The following is a 10,482-nucleotide window of genomic DNA, read 5'->3' on the forward strand; positions in this document are numbered from 1 at the left end:
GGAATCCACTTAGTGCAGTCTGACACCAGCCTGTAATGCCATCCGGAATGGAGAGTTTGTCTTGCAGAGGGGTCTTCTGATACTGATACACACAGAAATAATGGGGTCCAGTTTTCAGAGGGTATGCCTCTAGCATCTGACCCTGGCTAGGAGCAGAATTTCCATGAGGTTCCCACAGTCACTGGTTATTTTTAATGCATCCGCTGTTGTGTTCTAAATACTTGGCTTCAAGATCCAGTATAATGCCAGCAAGTGGTTAAAGACTAAGCTTTTATTACTCCTGTATTTAACATGAATATGAATGATTTTTTCAGGTGTTAGTCCTTGGAAATAAAAGAGACCTCCCAGGAGCACTGGATGAAAAGCAGTTAATTGAGAAATTGTAAGTAGCTGGCCCGTGTAAAAAGCTGAAACACTGTGAAATTCAATATGTAAGAGAAAATCATTGGTAGTCTGTGGCAATAACCAGCTATAACAGATTGCATTTTACATTCTGAGATACTCCACTTCGAGCTCTGCTGGCAGTTGAAATAGCAATCTAGGCTGATAACTGACTGCAGTAGATTTGAATCTCTCTTGATTATTACTTCAGTTGTATAAAGTTGTTTCAGATAATCCTGTTTTTCCATCACTGAATATCCAACTACTATAAATAGTAATAGGCTCACTTACACTTTTCAGAGTACATTGTAGTGGCAGTTTAATGCTCAAATGGTATTAGGACAGAACCAATTCAAACTACTGTCTCAATCCAAGTGATTCAGGTATTTTGGTATGTATCCAAAGCATATACTTGCGGATTACTGAAACTAACCTAAATTGACACATTGTAAGGGTAATTGTAAAGGCAATACACAATTTTGTAAAAATGGCTAGTGTAGCAATAATCTTGTGGAATAGGATTCTGTGTATCACAGAATGTATGTATCACATAATTTTAATCAGTAGTGCAAATGAAGTGAACTGAAGTGAGGTTTCAGGATAGAAGGATGGACCAAATGCTAAGCAACTAAACTGGGACTTAGGAAACACAGAATCACAGAATGGCTGAGGTTGGAAGGGACCTCTGGATGTCATCTTGTCCACCTACCTGCTCAAGCAGAGCCACCTAGAGCTGATTGTCTGGACCATGTCCAGACAGCTTTTGTGTATCTCCAAGGATGGAGACTCCATAACCTCTCTGGGCAACCTGTGCTAGTGCTCAGTCACCCTCAGAGGTAAAAAGTGTTTATGTTCAAAGGGGGCCTCCAGTTTCAGTTTGTGCCCATTGCCTCTTGTCCTGTCACTAGGCTCCATCTTCTTTACAGCCTCCTTTCAGATATTTGTACACATTAATAAGATCCCCCCTGAGCCTTTTCTGCTCCAGGCTAAACAGTCCCAGGTCTCTCAGCCTTTCCTGATATGTGAGGTGCTCTAGTCCCTTAATCATTTTAGTGGCGCTTCACTGGACTCCCTCCAGTAGCTCCACATCCCTCTTGTACTGGAGAGCCCAGAACCGGACACAGCACTCGAGGTGCAGCCTCACCAGCTCTGAATAGAAGGGAAGGATCACCTCCCTTGACTGGTTGGCAACACTCCTCCTCATGCAGCTCAGGATACCATTAGCTTTTTTTGCCAAATTGCTAGATCATGTTCAACTTGGTGTCCATGAGGACCCCTAGGTCATTTTCTGCAAAGCTGCTTTCCCAGACAGTTGGCCCCCAGCATGTACTGGTGTTTCTCCCCAAGGACTTCCCTGTGTTGAACTACATGAGGTTCCAGTCAGGCCATTTCTTCAGCCTGTGGGGGTCCCTGTGGATGGCAGCTCAACCCTATTGTGTATCATCCACTCCTCCCAGTTTTGTGTCATCAGCAAACTTGCTGAGGGTACACTCTGCCCCATCATCCAGATCATAATGAAGACGTTGAACAGGATTGGACCCCGTATTGATCCCTGGGGTACACCACTAGTTACTGGCCCCCAACTAGCCTTCATGCCACTGACCGCCACCCTCTGGGCCCAGGTTTAACCCTCTGTTAAAACAGTTTTCAGTCCACATCACTGTCTGCTCATCCAGCCCATACTTCCTCAACTTGTCTATGAGGATGTTAGGAGAGAAAGTGTCAAAAACCTTAACTGAAGTCAAGATACGTAATGTCCACTGCTCTCCCCTCATCTAATAAGTTGTAGATTTCATTGTAGAAGTTTATCGAGCTGGTGAAGCATGAATTTCCCTTTGTGAATCCATGCTGACTACTCCTGATCACCTTCTTGTCCGTCACGTGCCTGGAAGTGGTTTTCAGGATTAGTTGCTTCATCACCTTCCCAGGGATCAAGGTGAGGCTGACTGTCATGTAGTTCCCGGGGTCCTCCTTCTTGCTCTTTCTGGAGATAAAAGTGATGTTTACTTTCCTCCACTCTTCAGGTACCTCCTCCAGTTGCCATGATTGTTCAAAGGGTATCGAGAGTGGCCTCACAATGACATCAGCCAGCTCCTTCATCATTTTGTAGGTGCATCCCATTAGGGCCCATGGAATTCTCTGTGTCCAGTTTGCTTCTATATTCCCTGACCTGATCCTCTTCCATCAAGGATACAACTTCCTTGCTCCAGACTTTCCCCCTGGTCTCTGGGGCCTGGGGTTCCTGAAGGCTAACCTTGCTAGTAAAGATGGAGGCAAAGGCAGCATTCAGTACTTCTGCCTTTTCCATGTCTTGTGTAACTAGGTGTCCCATCTCATTGAGCAATGGGCCCACATTTTCCCTTGTCTTCCATTTGTCACTTACATACTTACAGAAACCCTTCTCGTTGCCTTTGATACCCCTCACGAGATCAAATTTCAGTTGGGCTTTGGCTGTCCTAACTGTGTCTCTGCATGCTTGGACAGTGTTTCTGTGTTCCTCTCAGGTTACCTGTCCCTGCTTCCACCGTCTGTATGCTTCCTTTGTGTGATTGGGTTTTGCCAGGAGCTCGTCGTTCATCCATTTATCCCTCCTGGCTTTTTTTCTGGACTCATTAGGATGGGCTGCTCTTGAGCTTGGAGGTGATCCTTGAATATTAACCAGCTTTCTGGGGCTCTTCTTCGCTACAGGGCCTTATCCCATGGGATTCTTCCAAGCAGATCCCTGAAGAGGTCAAAGTCTGCTCTCCTGAAGGACAGGGAGGCCACTTTTTACTTCTCTTCTTTATTAGAGTTTCTTATGTGATCTCAGGACTCTTTCCTTCTCGATGCCTCCACTCCCCATCTGCTCCAGGAACGTAATATGTTTCCTGCATGTCTGAGTCACTTGTGTGAGGATAAATAAATGAAAAAAATAACAAAATGCTCAGAAGCTCTGAGGGGGATAGGGAAATTCCCAGAAAGAAACAAAAGTTACTTAAGAATCGGTTTCTTCCTAAATGTAGAGTCATCCTCTCAGTAAGAATCAGATCTGATATACTTAAGTATGATATAATAAAAATCCTGGAGATTGTGAAGGTGTGATCATTTGAGTACTGTTAGTTGACTATGCGAGTTATTAGAAATAAAAACTCTGGATTGTAAGTGGAAAGACTAAAAAGTGAATGCTGACATGTTAATGTTACTTGGTTGCCACTACAAAATGTTATTTTCAGCTCATGTATTTCTGTGTTTTTATTATTCACTATTACACTGACTTAATGAGAAATTTGAACTTTTAATCTTTATAGCTTAAGTAATGTGGGGGTTTTGTGTGCAATAGCATATTTTAAAATTTAATATCTGAGGATAGAATTGAACCCACTGAGTAAAAAGCAGAAAACATGTAATTTAATGGAAATTTCTGTTGTCACTTTTTCTGGAGTTATAACACTACTTTTTTTTTTTCTTTTTTCTGTAGAAACCTTTCAGCTATTCAAGACAGAGAAATCTGCTGCTATTCTATTTCCTGTAAAGAGAAGGATAACATCGGTAAGCTTCTTTTTCTTACAGCATCATCAATGTATACCTTGTACTTTGGATCAGGTGTTAAAAATGTTAATGAGATTTTGATATCTAATATATAACTGAAAAATCTTAATCTACTTTGAAAGATTTTGTTGCAAAAATTGCATGTAGTTGTATTTGTTTAAATATAGAATTACGTGTAATTTAAAAGTCACTTGTGGAATTATTTAGTTCCATGAGAAGTTAAATTATTTTGACAGAGGCCTTGGAAAAGCATATTTAAAACCCAAAGTAATTGAATCCTTCAGAGAAAGAGTGCTACTGCTGAAAAAATAGTAGTTGGATAGGAAGGACTTCCAGCTATTAGGTGATACTTAAAAAATATTGGTATTTTGCACCATACAGGCTTTTACTTTGTAAGCCAGCCTTACACGCATGCGGCTGTATGGCGGTGTTCCTCAGACTGAGGGACTAGTGCTTCTGTCCTACTGGAGATGCACAGCGTGTGTCCTGAAGTCAGTGGGGAGCTATAAAAGCCTCATGAAATTGTCTCCCATCTGCCTTTGCTTTTTGCCCTTTCCTCTCTCTTCCCCCCTCTCTTCCACTTTCCTGTCCCTTTCCCCTGTTGTGTTCTCCCCTTCACTTCCCTGCACGGAGCAGGAGAAAGGGGTGAAGCTCAGGCTGGGCCAGCAGCAGCAGTTGCCTGGGAGCATGTGCCACCCTTCTTCCGTGCACCCTGCTAAGACAAGCGGTGCTGGATGGCAGCGATACAGCCTGGGTAGATCTTTATAGCTGCTTCTTGAGGAAGCCAGGCTGGTTAGAAGAGCTAGGCAGCTCTGTAGGGCTCAGCTGAACGAGAGACGGTGGGAGTGGGAGCGAGAGGAAAGCCAGTTTCTCCCAGCAGCAGGGGAAATTTCCATCCTAGGCAGAGAGGCCAGGTAGTGGAGGAGGTGAGGAGACTATGCCATGATACTTGGGCTTCAGGAGGCTGGGGGAGATGTCAGCTGTGTGTAGGGACGTGTTAGGCAGTGAGGGCTTCTCTTGGAAATTCTGTACAGTGTTTGGGTACGCTGGTTTGTAGGAGGCCAGACCTAGGTTTGCTGCGGCTTGGGGTGCAACAGTTATCTCTGAGGGAAATATGCAGAATGTATTAAGATTAGACTTTGGGTTATAAGGACTGAGGAGGACAGCCTAGTCAGGATTATCTGCTTAGGTGAAAGGCAGTGAAGGTGACTGAGGTTTTAGAAATGCAGTGCTGGATCCTTATCAAATTGGCAAGGCTGCAGGGGAGCATCCCAGAAGTGCTCTTGTGACTAGAAACTGGTAAAACCAGCTTAATTTCTGAGAGGATCCTGGAGAAAATACATTTTGATCCTGGTTCATTTATATGGATGGTCTGGAGGAAAAAAACATGCAAAAAAAGCATGCTAAAATTTACAAATGGGAAAATAATGAAAATAATGATCACTAATGCAGAACTGTGTAGATCACTTACTTGTGGAAGTCCTGGAAGTAGTGATGAAAAAGACTCAAATCCTAACTGAGAATCAGTCAAGTATCTTCCAGTGTAACATTGTGCTTAGAAAGGGTAACCTGGTTCCTGAATATTTGTCCAAAGAAATAACAAATGGGAGCAAATTACGTATATCATGTGTGTTTGGAATGGTGCGGGCATTACTGGAGCACTGTGTGCCATATTTTGAGGAAGACCTTGAAAAACTGCAAAGAGGTTGAACAAGAACCTAGGGAGATCAAAGGACAGGAACATACCGTTTATAGTGAAAAACTACAATGAGAATATAATAAGAGTTAGCTTATTAAAGTGATGAAACTTCTAGGCTGTTAAGGGGAAGAGTGGGAGCTGTCTTCTTCCTCTGCATTTTTGATTGATGTCAGTGCAGTTGAATGAGATGATAGTTGTTTTTTAGTGCAAACTGCAGCCTAGCTAGCTGGTCTTACCGAGAGGTGGAGGTGTAAGGCTGCCAGTTTCTGTTTCTTCTGTGGAAGATTATTATATAGTTATTAGCTTTGTTTCAGATGCTGTGGGATGCTTTTGTCTGCAGTCTCTGTGCCTAAGCTGGTCTGCCAGGATATTCATGGAATACTGTCTTGAATTTAGGACAGATGTGTCAACAAATCTAAATTTGAGGGCTAGAGCTGTTGCTGCCCCCTGACAACCTTCCTACCTCCCTGACAGATGTTACTGCCTTGAGGCAAAAACATCTAATCTGCTCATGAATCAGTTTGTGAACTGCTGCAGTTTTCAGCCCAATGCATTAGGTTATATCAGGAAGGGAAACAATTTCAGCTATCAAATTGTAGTCTAGTATTGCATGTCTTTCAGAGACCTTGGACTCCTACAACCTACCTAGATGGCTTCTTAATGCTTTGTCAGATGTTTGCCCTTCTCTTTCCTTCTGGTCATGTATTTCTGCCTTTGTTCTCACACTGCATTTCATTCCAGTCTGGATTTTACAGTTCATTTTATGGTCGTCTTAAATCTTTGCTTCTCCAACAGTTCTTCATCTGTGGTTTAGAGAATTTGATGTCAGTCATCATATTTCAAGAATACAAAATGCACATGATTTAAAAACAAACAAAAAACGACAGGAAAAAAGCCAACTTGGAGTCTTAAGTACTGAATTTTTAATTAGGTGTGAATGAGAACCTGTGGTTTTTCTGGGTTTTGTTTGTTTGTGGTGGTTTTTTTATTTGTATTAGCCTGCTGGTGTTCTGTTGTCCCTTTACACTCTGCAAACAGCTGGTTGAGTTTTTAATTTTGTTTTATCTATCCTGGCAGACATAACATTACAATGGCTTATTCAGCACTCCAAATCAAGACACTGTTGAAGAAAACTTTTGCTGAAGATAACTCATTCCCAATCACTTTGACTCCTATCAGCTGTACACAAGTGAAAAGACAAAGAATGCAACTGCATACTACCAGGACTCACTTTGATCATATTTGTTAACAGAAGTAAAACTAAGTTATAGCTTGTCTCTCTATCTTGGGTTCTTGTTTTTTTAAAAATCCAGATACTTGTCTGCCTATGTGAAATTCCTGAACGCCTTAATACAGCACTGAAAGAAAACAATACTTTTTTGGGCTGAAATGTTTGAGTTTATGCATGTGAATTGTCAAATACTTAGTAATTTTTTTCTAATTTGAAACTGAATAAACTGCACAGTGGAAACAGATATGACTGGGTTTTTTTAACGTCATATAATTTTTCATACAGAATGTTTCCTTGCGAACACCTACAATTCTCAATAATGAATTAAAACCATAATTAAAAGCATCTTTACAACACTTTCAAATACTCTGATTGGTGAAAAGTTATTTCCAAAGTCATGTATCTGTAGTTATCTAGTTTTTCCAGTCACTAATCTAAATGATTCATATGAATATTCTTTCAGAATTCAAAAATAAAACAAATTCTAGACAATACTGTCCTCCTCTGTTGGGAGAGGAAAGAGTCTGGAATTGCAGTGTATGTTTTTCTGTCTTAAACAGAGAAGGAAATACAGAGGGAGAGCAGGTGAGAGCATGCGCATCCTTTCTGACATTATTACCCCTAAAATTCATGGATTTCGTAAGCATTTTTGTTATGAATGAAATAATTTTCACAGTGCTTCTGGACTACGTCTTCCATTCCTGAACCTTCAGAAGTTTCAAGTATATACAGCCTAACATTAGCTGCGCTCTGAACTTGGATTAGTTCTTTTGAAACAGATTAAAGGAGCAGTTAGCTTTTTAATTTTGATGCATTGCTAACATCTTACAGATACCTGCTTCCAAATGCTTCTTTAAAAGCACTCTGGTGGGAATTCTTCTGTGAGTTTGGAAATTCTATTAAATATGGAAAGTTTATGTCAAGAAATAGTAGATAGAGTTAAAAGTTATGCAAGATAGATGCTCAGTGGCCAAGTGTTTCAAGGACACGTGCAGATCTAGGAGGGAGAAGTTCTTGAATGCTGGTCTAAAGTTGTGGTAAGTGGACTGATTGCCTTAGTATTAGAAAGGCTATATATGCAGTTTTTGCAATTAAGTATGTGTGCTGCAAAAATAGCAACATTTTTTGTCAAGTCTGTTTGAGGATGCTTTTTGGCTAGTGGCTCTGATAAGCTGCTTAAAACATGCTGAACAGACTTAATGAAATCTTTATCAAGTGTCACAGGAATGCTACTACAAGCATGATAGGTTATAGCAGTTGTTCATAAATGTTTGCAATATAGCCTGCAGAAGTCTGGCCAGAGAGGCTAATTTTTCTGTGGTTACATGAAAATAATTTGTCTATGTGCTATGTGCCAAGTGCTCAGTAAATATGTAAATAGTGGATGTTCCTGAATTGGGATGTTGGAAATGACCTTCCAAAATCTGACATGTAACCCATCTAGTGACATTTTTTATGTTGAAAAAACAGCATTAAATGGCTACGGTGACGAATTTTGAACACTGTTGTTGCTCATGGACTTTTGAAGCAGTGAAGCCATTGTAAAAGGCACTGGAATTGCAGTCATTATGCATACAGGAGAAAAGCTGCTTCTGTACCGGTGGCCTCGACAGCCTTCCTGTAGTTGTGCTTTTTGGCTGTAGTGCCTCATCCTTCCAACCTACTGTCATGGCATGCAAGGTCACGCTTCTGGAACCGGAACTCAGTATCAAATCTTACTGCATCGCTCCCTAACCTGGACCTCTCTTGCCCCTTTGCTGCAGGTGGTTTGGGGGGGTGGACACAACCTCTTTGCAGGCTGATTGGAAACCAGCCAGTTTTCCAAGAGAGCACTGGTGAGAAAAGTTATGCTGGCTCCTGTCCTTCCCTTGTTTTGCTCAGTGTAGTATTTCCTTGGGAGATGACCAAAGAAGTTAACTTCCTGTATGTGGTATACACGTCACCAAGTACCAATGCAAGCTAAAGACAGCCTGTGGAGAGGGTGGAGGTTAGGTTCCAGGGTGGCTGAATGAATCTCTGTGATTAAGAGATGAGAATGAACAATTTTCTTATTAAAATCATGCCATTATACAGCATATGATTTTTTTTTTTCTTCTTTTCTCCTGCTGTGTGACCTTGTATCCAAACCCAGGGCAAATCACCACAGGCACTGGCCTCACTGTTCCCATTTGAAACAGCCTGTTTGTTTCTCAGCAACTTGCCTTCAAGTAATTTTTCAAAATGGGCTGAGCTCAAGATGAGTGTTTACTGTCACACTCAATAGCTTTGTAGGAAAGATGAATTGTAGCTGACTGACAACTCTGACATCCTGTTTCTGAGACTGCAAACAGCCGTAAAGTGTTACAGAGGTCTAGACAACTGGCAGCAACGTTGTTTGGAGAGGTCACAGATTTCCTCTGCAGAGGAGCCTCTGTGCAGGGAGAGTCCCCTTGCTGAGACAGCAATATACAATGCAGTGAGTGCCTTGCGTGGATCCACCCTAGGTGTATTTCAGAAGCAGGGAGGGCATGGAGGTACGTGGAGTGACCACACTGTGGTTGCTGACTGCAAGACAGAGCAGCAAAGGCTGCTGTTGTGCTCCGGCTTTTCTGGGAGGTGGCAAGTGCCACGGTGTGCTCAGCAGCCCTGAACCTTAGGCGTGTGTGATGGTGGTGATCTGGCCTACATGCACAGGAACCTCCAGGCTATGGGAAGAGAGCAGCGTTGGGGGATGTGGACAGTTGAGGAACTAGGACTAACCTTAGTTTAGGCACAGCTTGTAACCCCAGACAACATCAAGAGCCTTAAAATAGCATGAGTGCAGCAGTGATACAGACATGTTTCTCTTACTTTTTTTCCTTCTCCCAAGTGTAGGAACAGCTTAACTGTCACCCAAGGCTATACAGAACCACCAGGTGCCAACCATCTGTTTTACTTCCAGCGCATTTTATTTATTATTTTTTTTTCCTGCTAGTGATGTAATTTTCCCCATATTTCTTTTCCATTTGCATTGTGTATTGTAGAAAGCAATCACGAACATAAAATTTTAGTTAAATGATATAAAAAAGCCATATAAAGTCAAGTTTTTTATCAAGTGCACTATAAAACTTTCTACATTTATTGCAGAGCGCAGTGACACATACATAATTTGCTCCTGAATAAGCTATTTTGTAAAACGCTGGTACTTCAGTCACTTGAGCAGCATACTAAGTTGAATGCCTCTGTTCTGTGATTTAGGACAGGGCGTGTGTACCGGCTGTCACAAGACTTTCGAGCAGGGTGATGGAACATACACAAGAATTGTGTGTAGTGACCCCAGAATTTTAAAGCTTGTGAAACAGGACAGACTGTACCCTTGGCTGGCGTCTCTAGCAAGGCTCTTCTGCCTCTTGCTATGACCCAGTCTGGTCTAGCAGGCACGCTGTGATCCTGCAAGGGCTCGCATAACACGGTCTGCCTAGCTCAGGCTGTAATGCCATGGCTGAAAAGCATGTAAGGGAAGTGGGGTGTGGGTGGAGGGCTGCCTTCTGGCTATTAGTTTTCGGCACCATGGTTTCCAGACCAGTCCATGCCCTGGAGTCAATATGTGGCAGGCCATACAGTATGTCTATGGAGCATTTCTTCTTAGGGATTTCACAGAATCACAGAATCTCTAGGTTGGAAA

At 42.0% G+C, this 10,482-nt stretch overlaps 1 long non-coding RNA gene across 1 annotated transcript; it reads left to right on the plus strand.

Moving 5' to 3' along the window:
• Positions 1 to 314: 314 nt before the first annotated feature.
• LOC104624268 lies at positions 315 to 7,079 on the plus strand. The gene is made up of 3 exons (XR_738067.1): positions 315 to 382; positions 3,839 to 3,909; positions 6,686 to 7,079. It is a non-coding gene; the product is annotated as an uncharacterized LOC104624268 (long non-coding RNA).
• Positions 7,080 to 10,482: the final 3,403 nt, after the last annotated feature.

This window comes from Phaethon lepturus, unplaced genomic scaffold (genome assembly GCF_000687285.1).
Source record: "Phaethon lepturus isolate BGI_N335 unplaced genomic scaffold, ASM68728v1 scaffold9140, whole genome shotgun sequence".
Lineage (NCBI taxonomy): Eukaryota > Metazoa > Chordata > Aves > Phaethontiformes > Phaethontidae > Phaethon > Phaethon lepturus.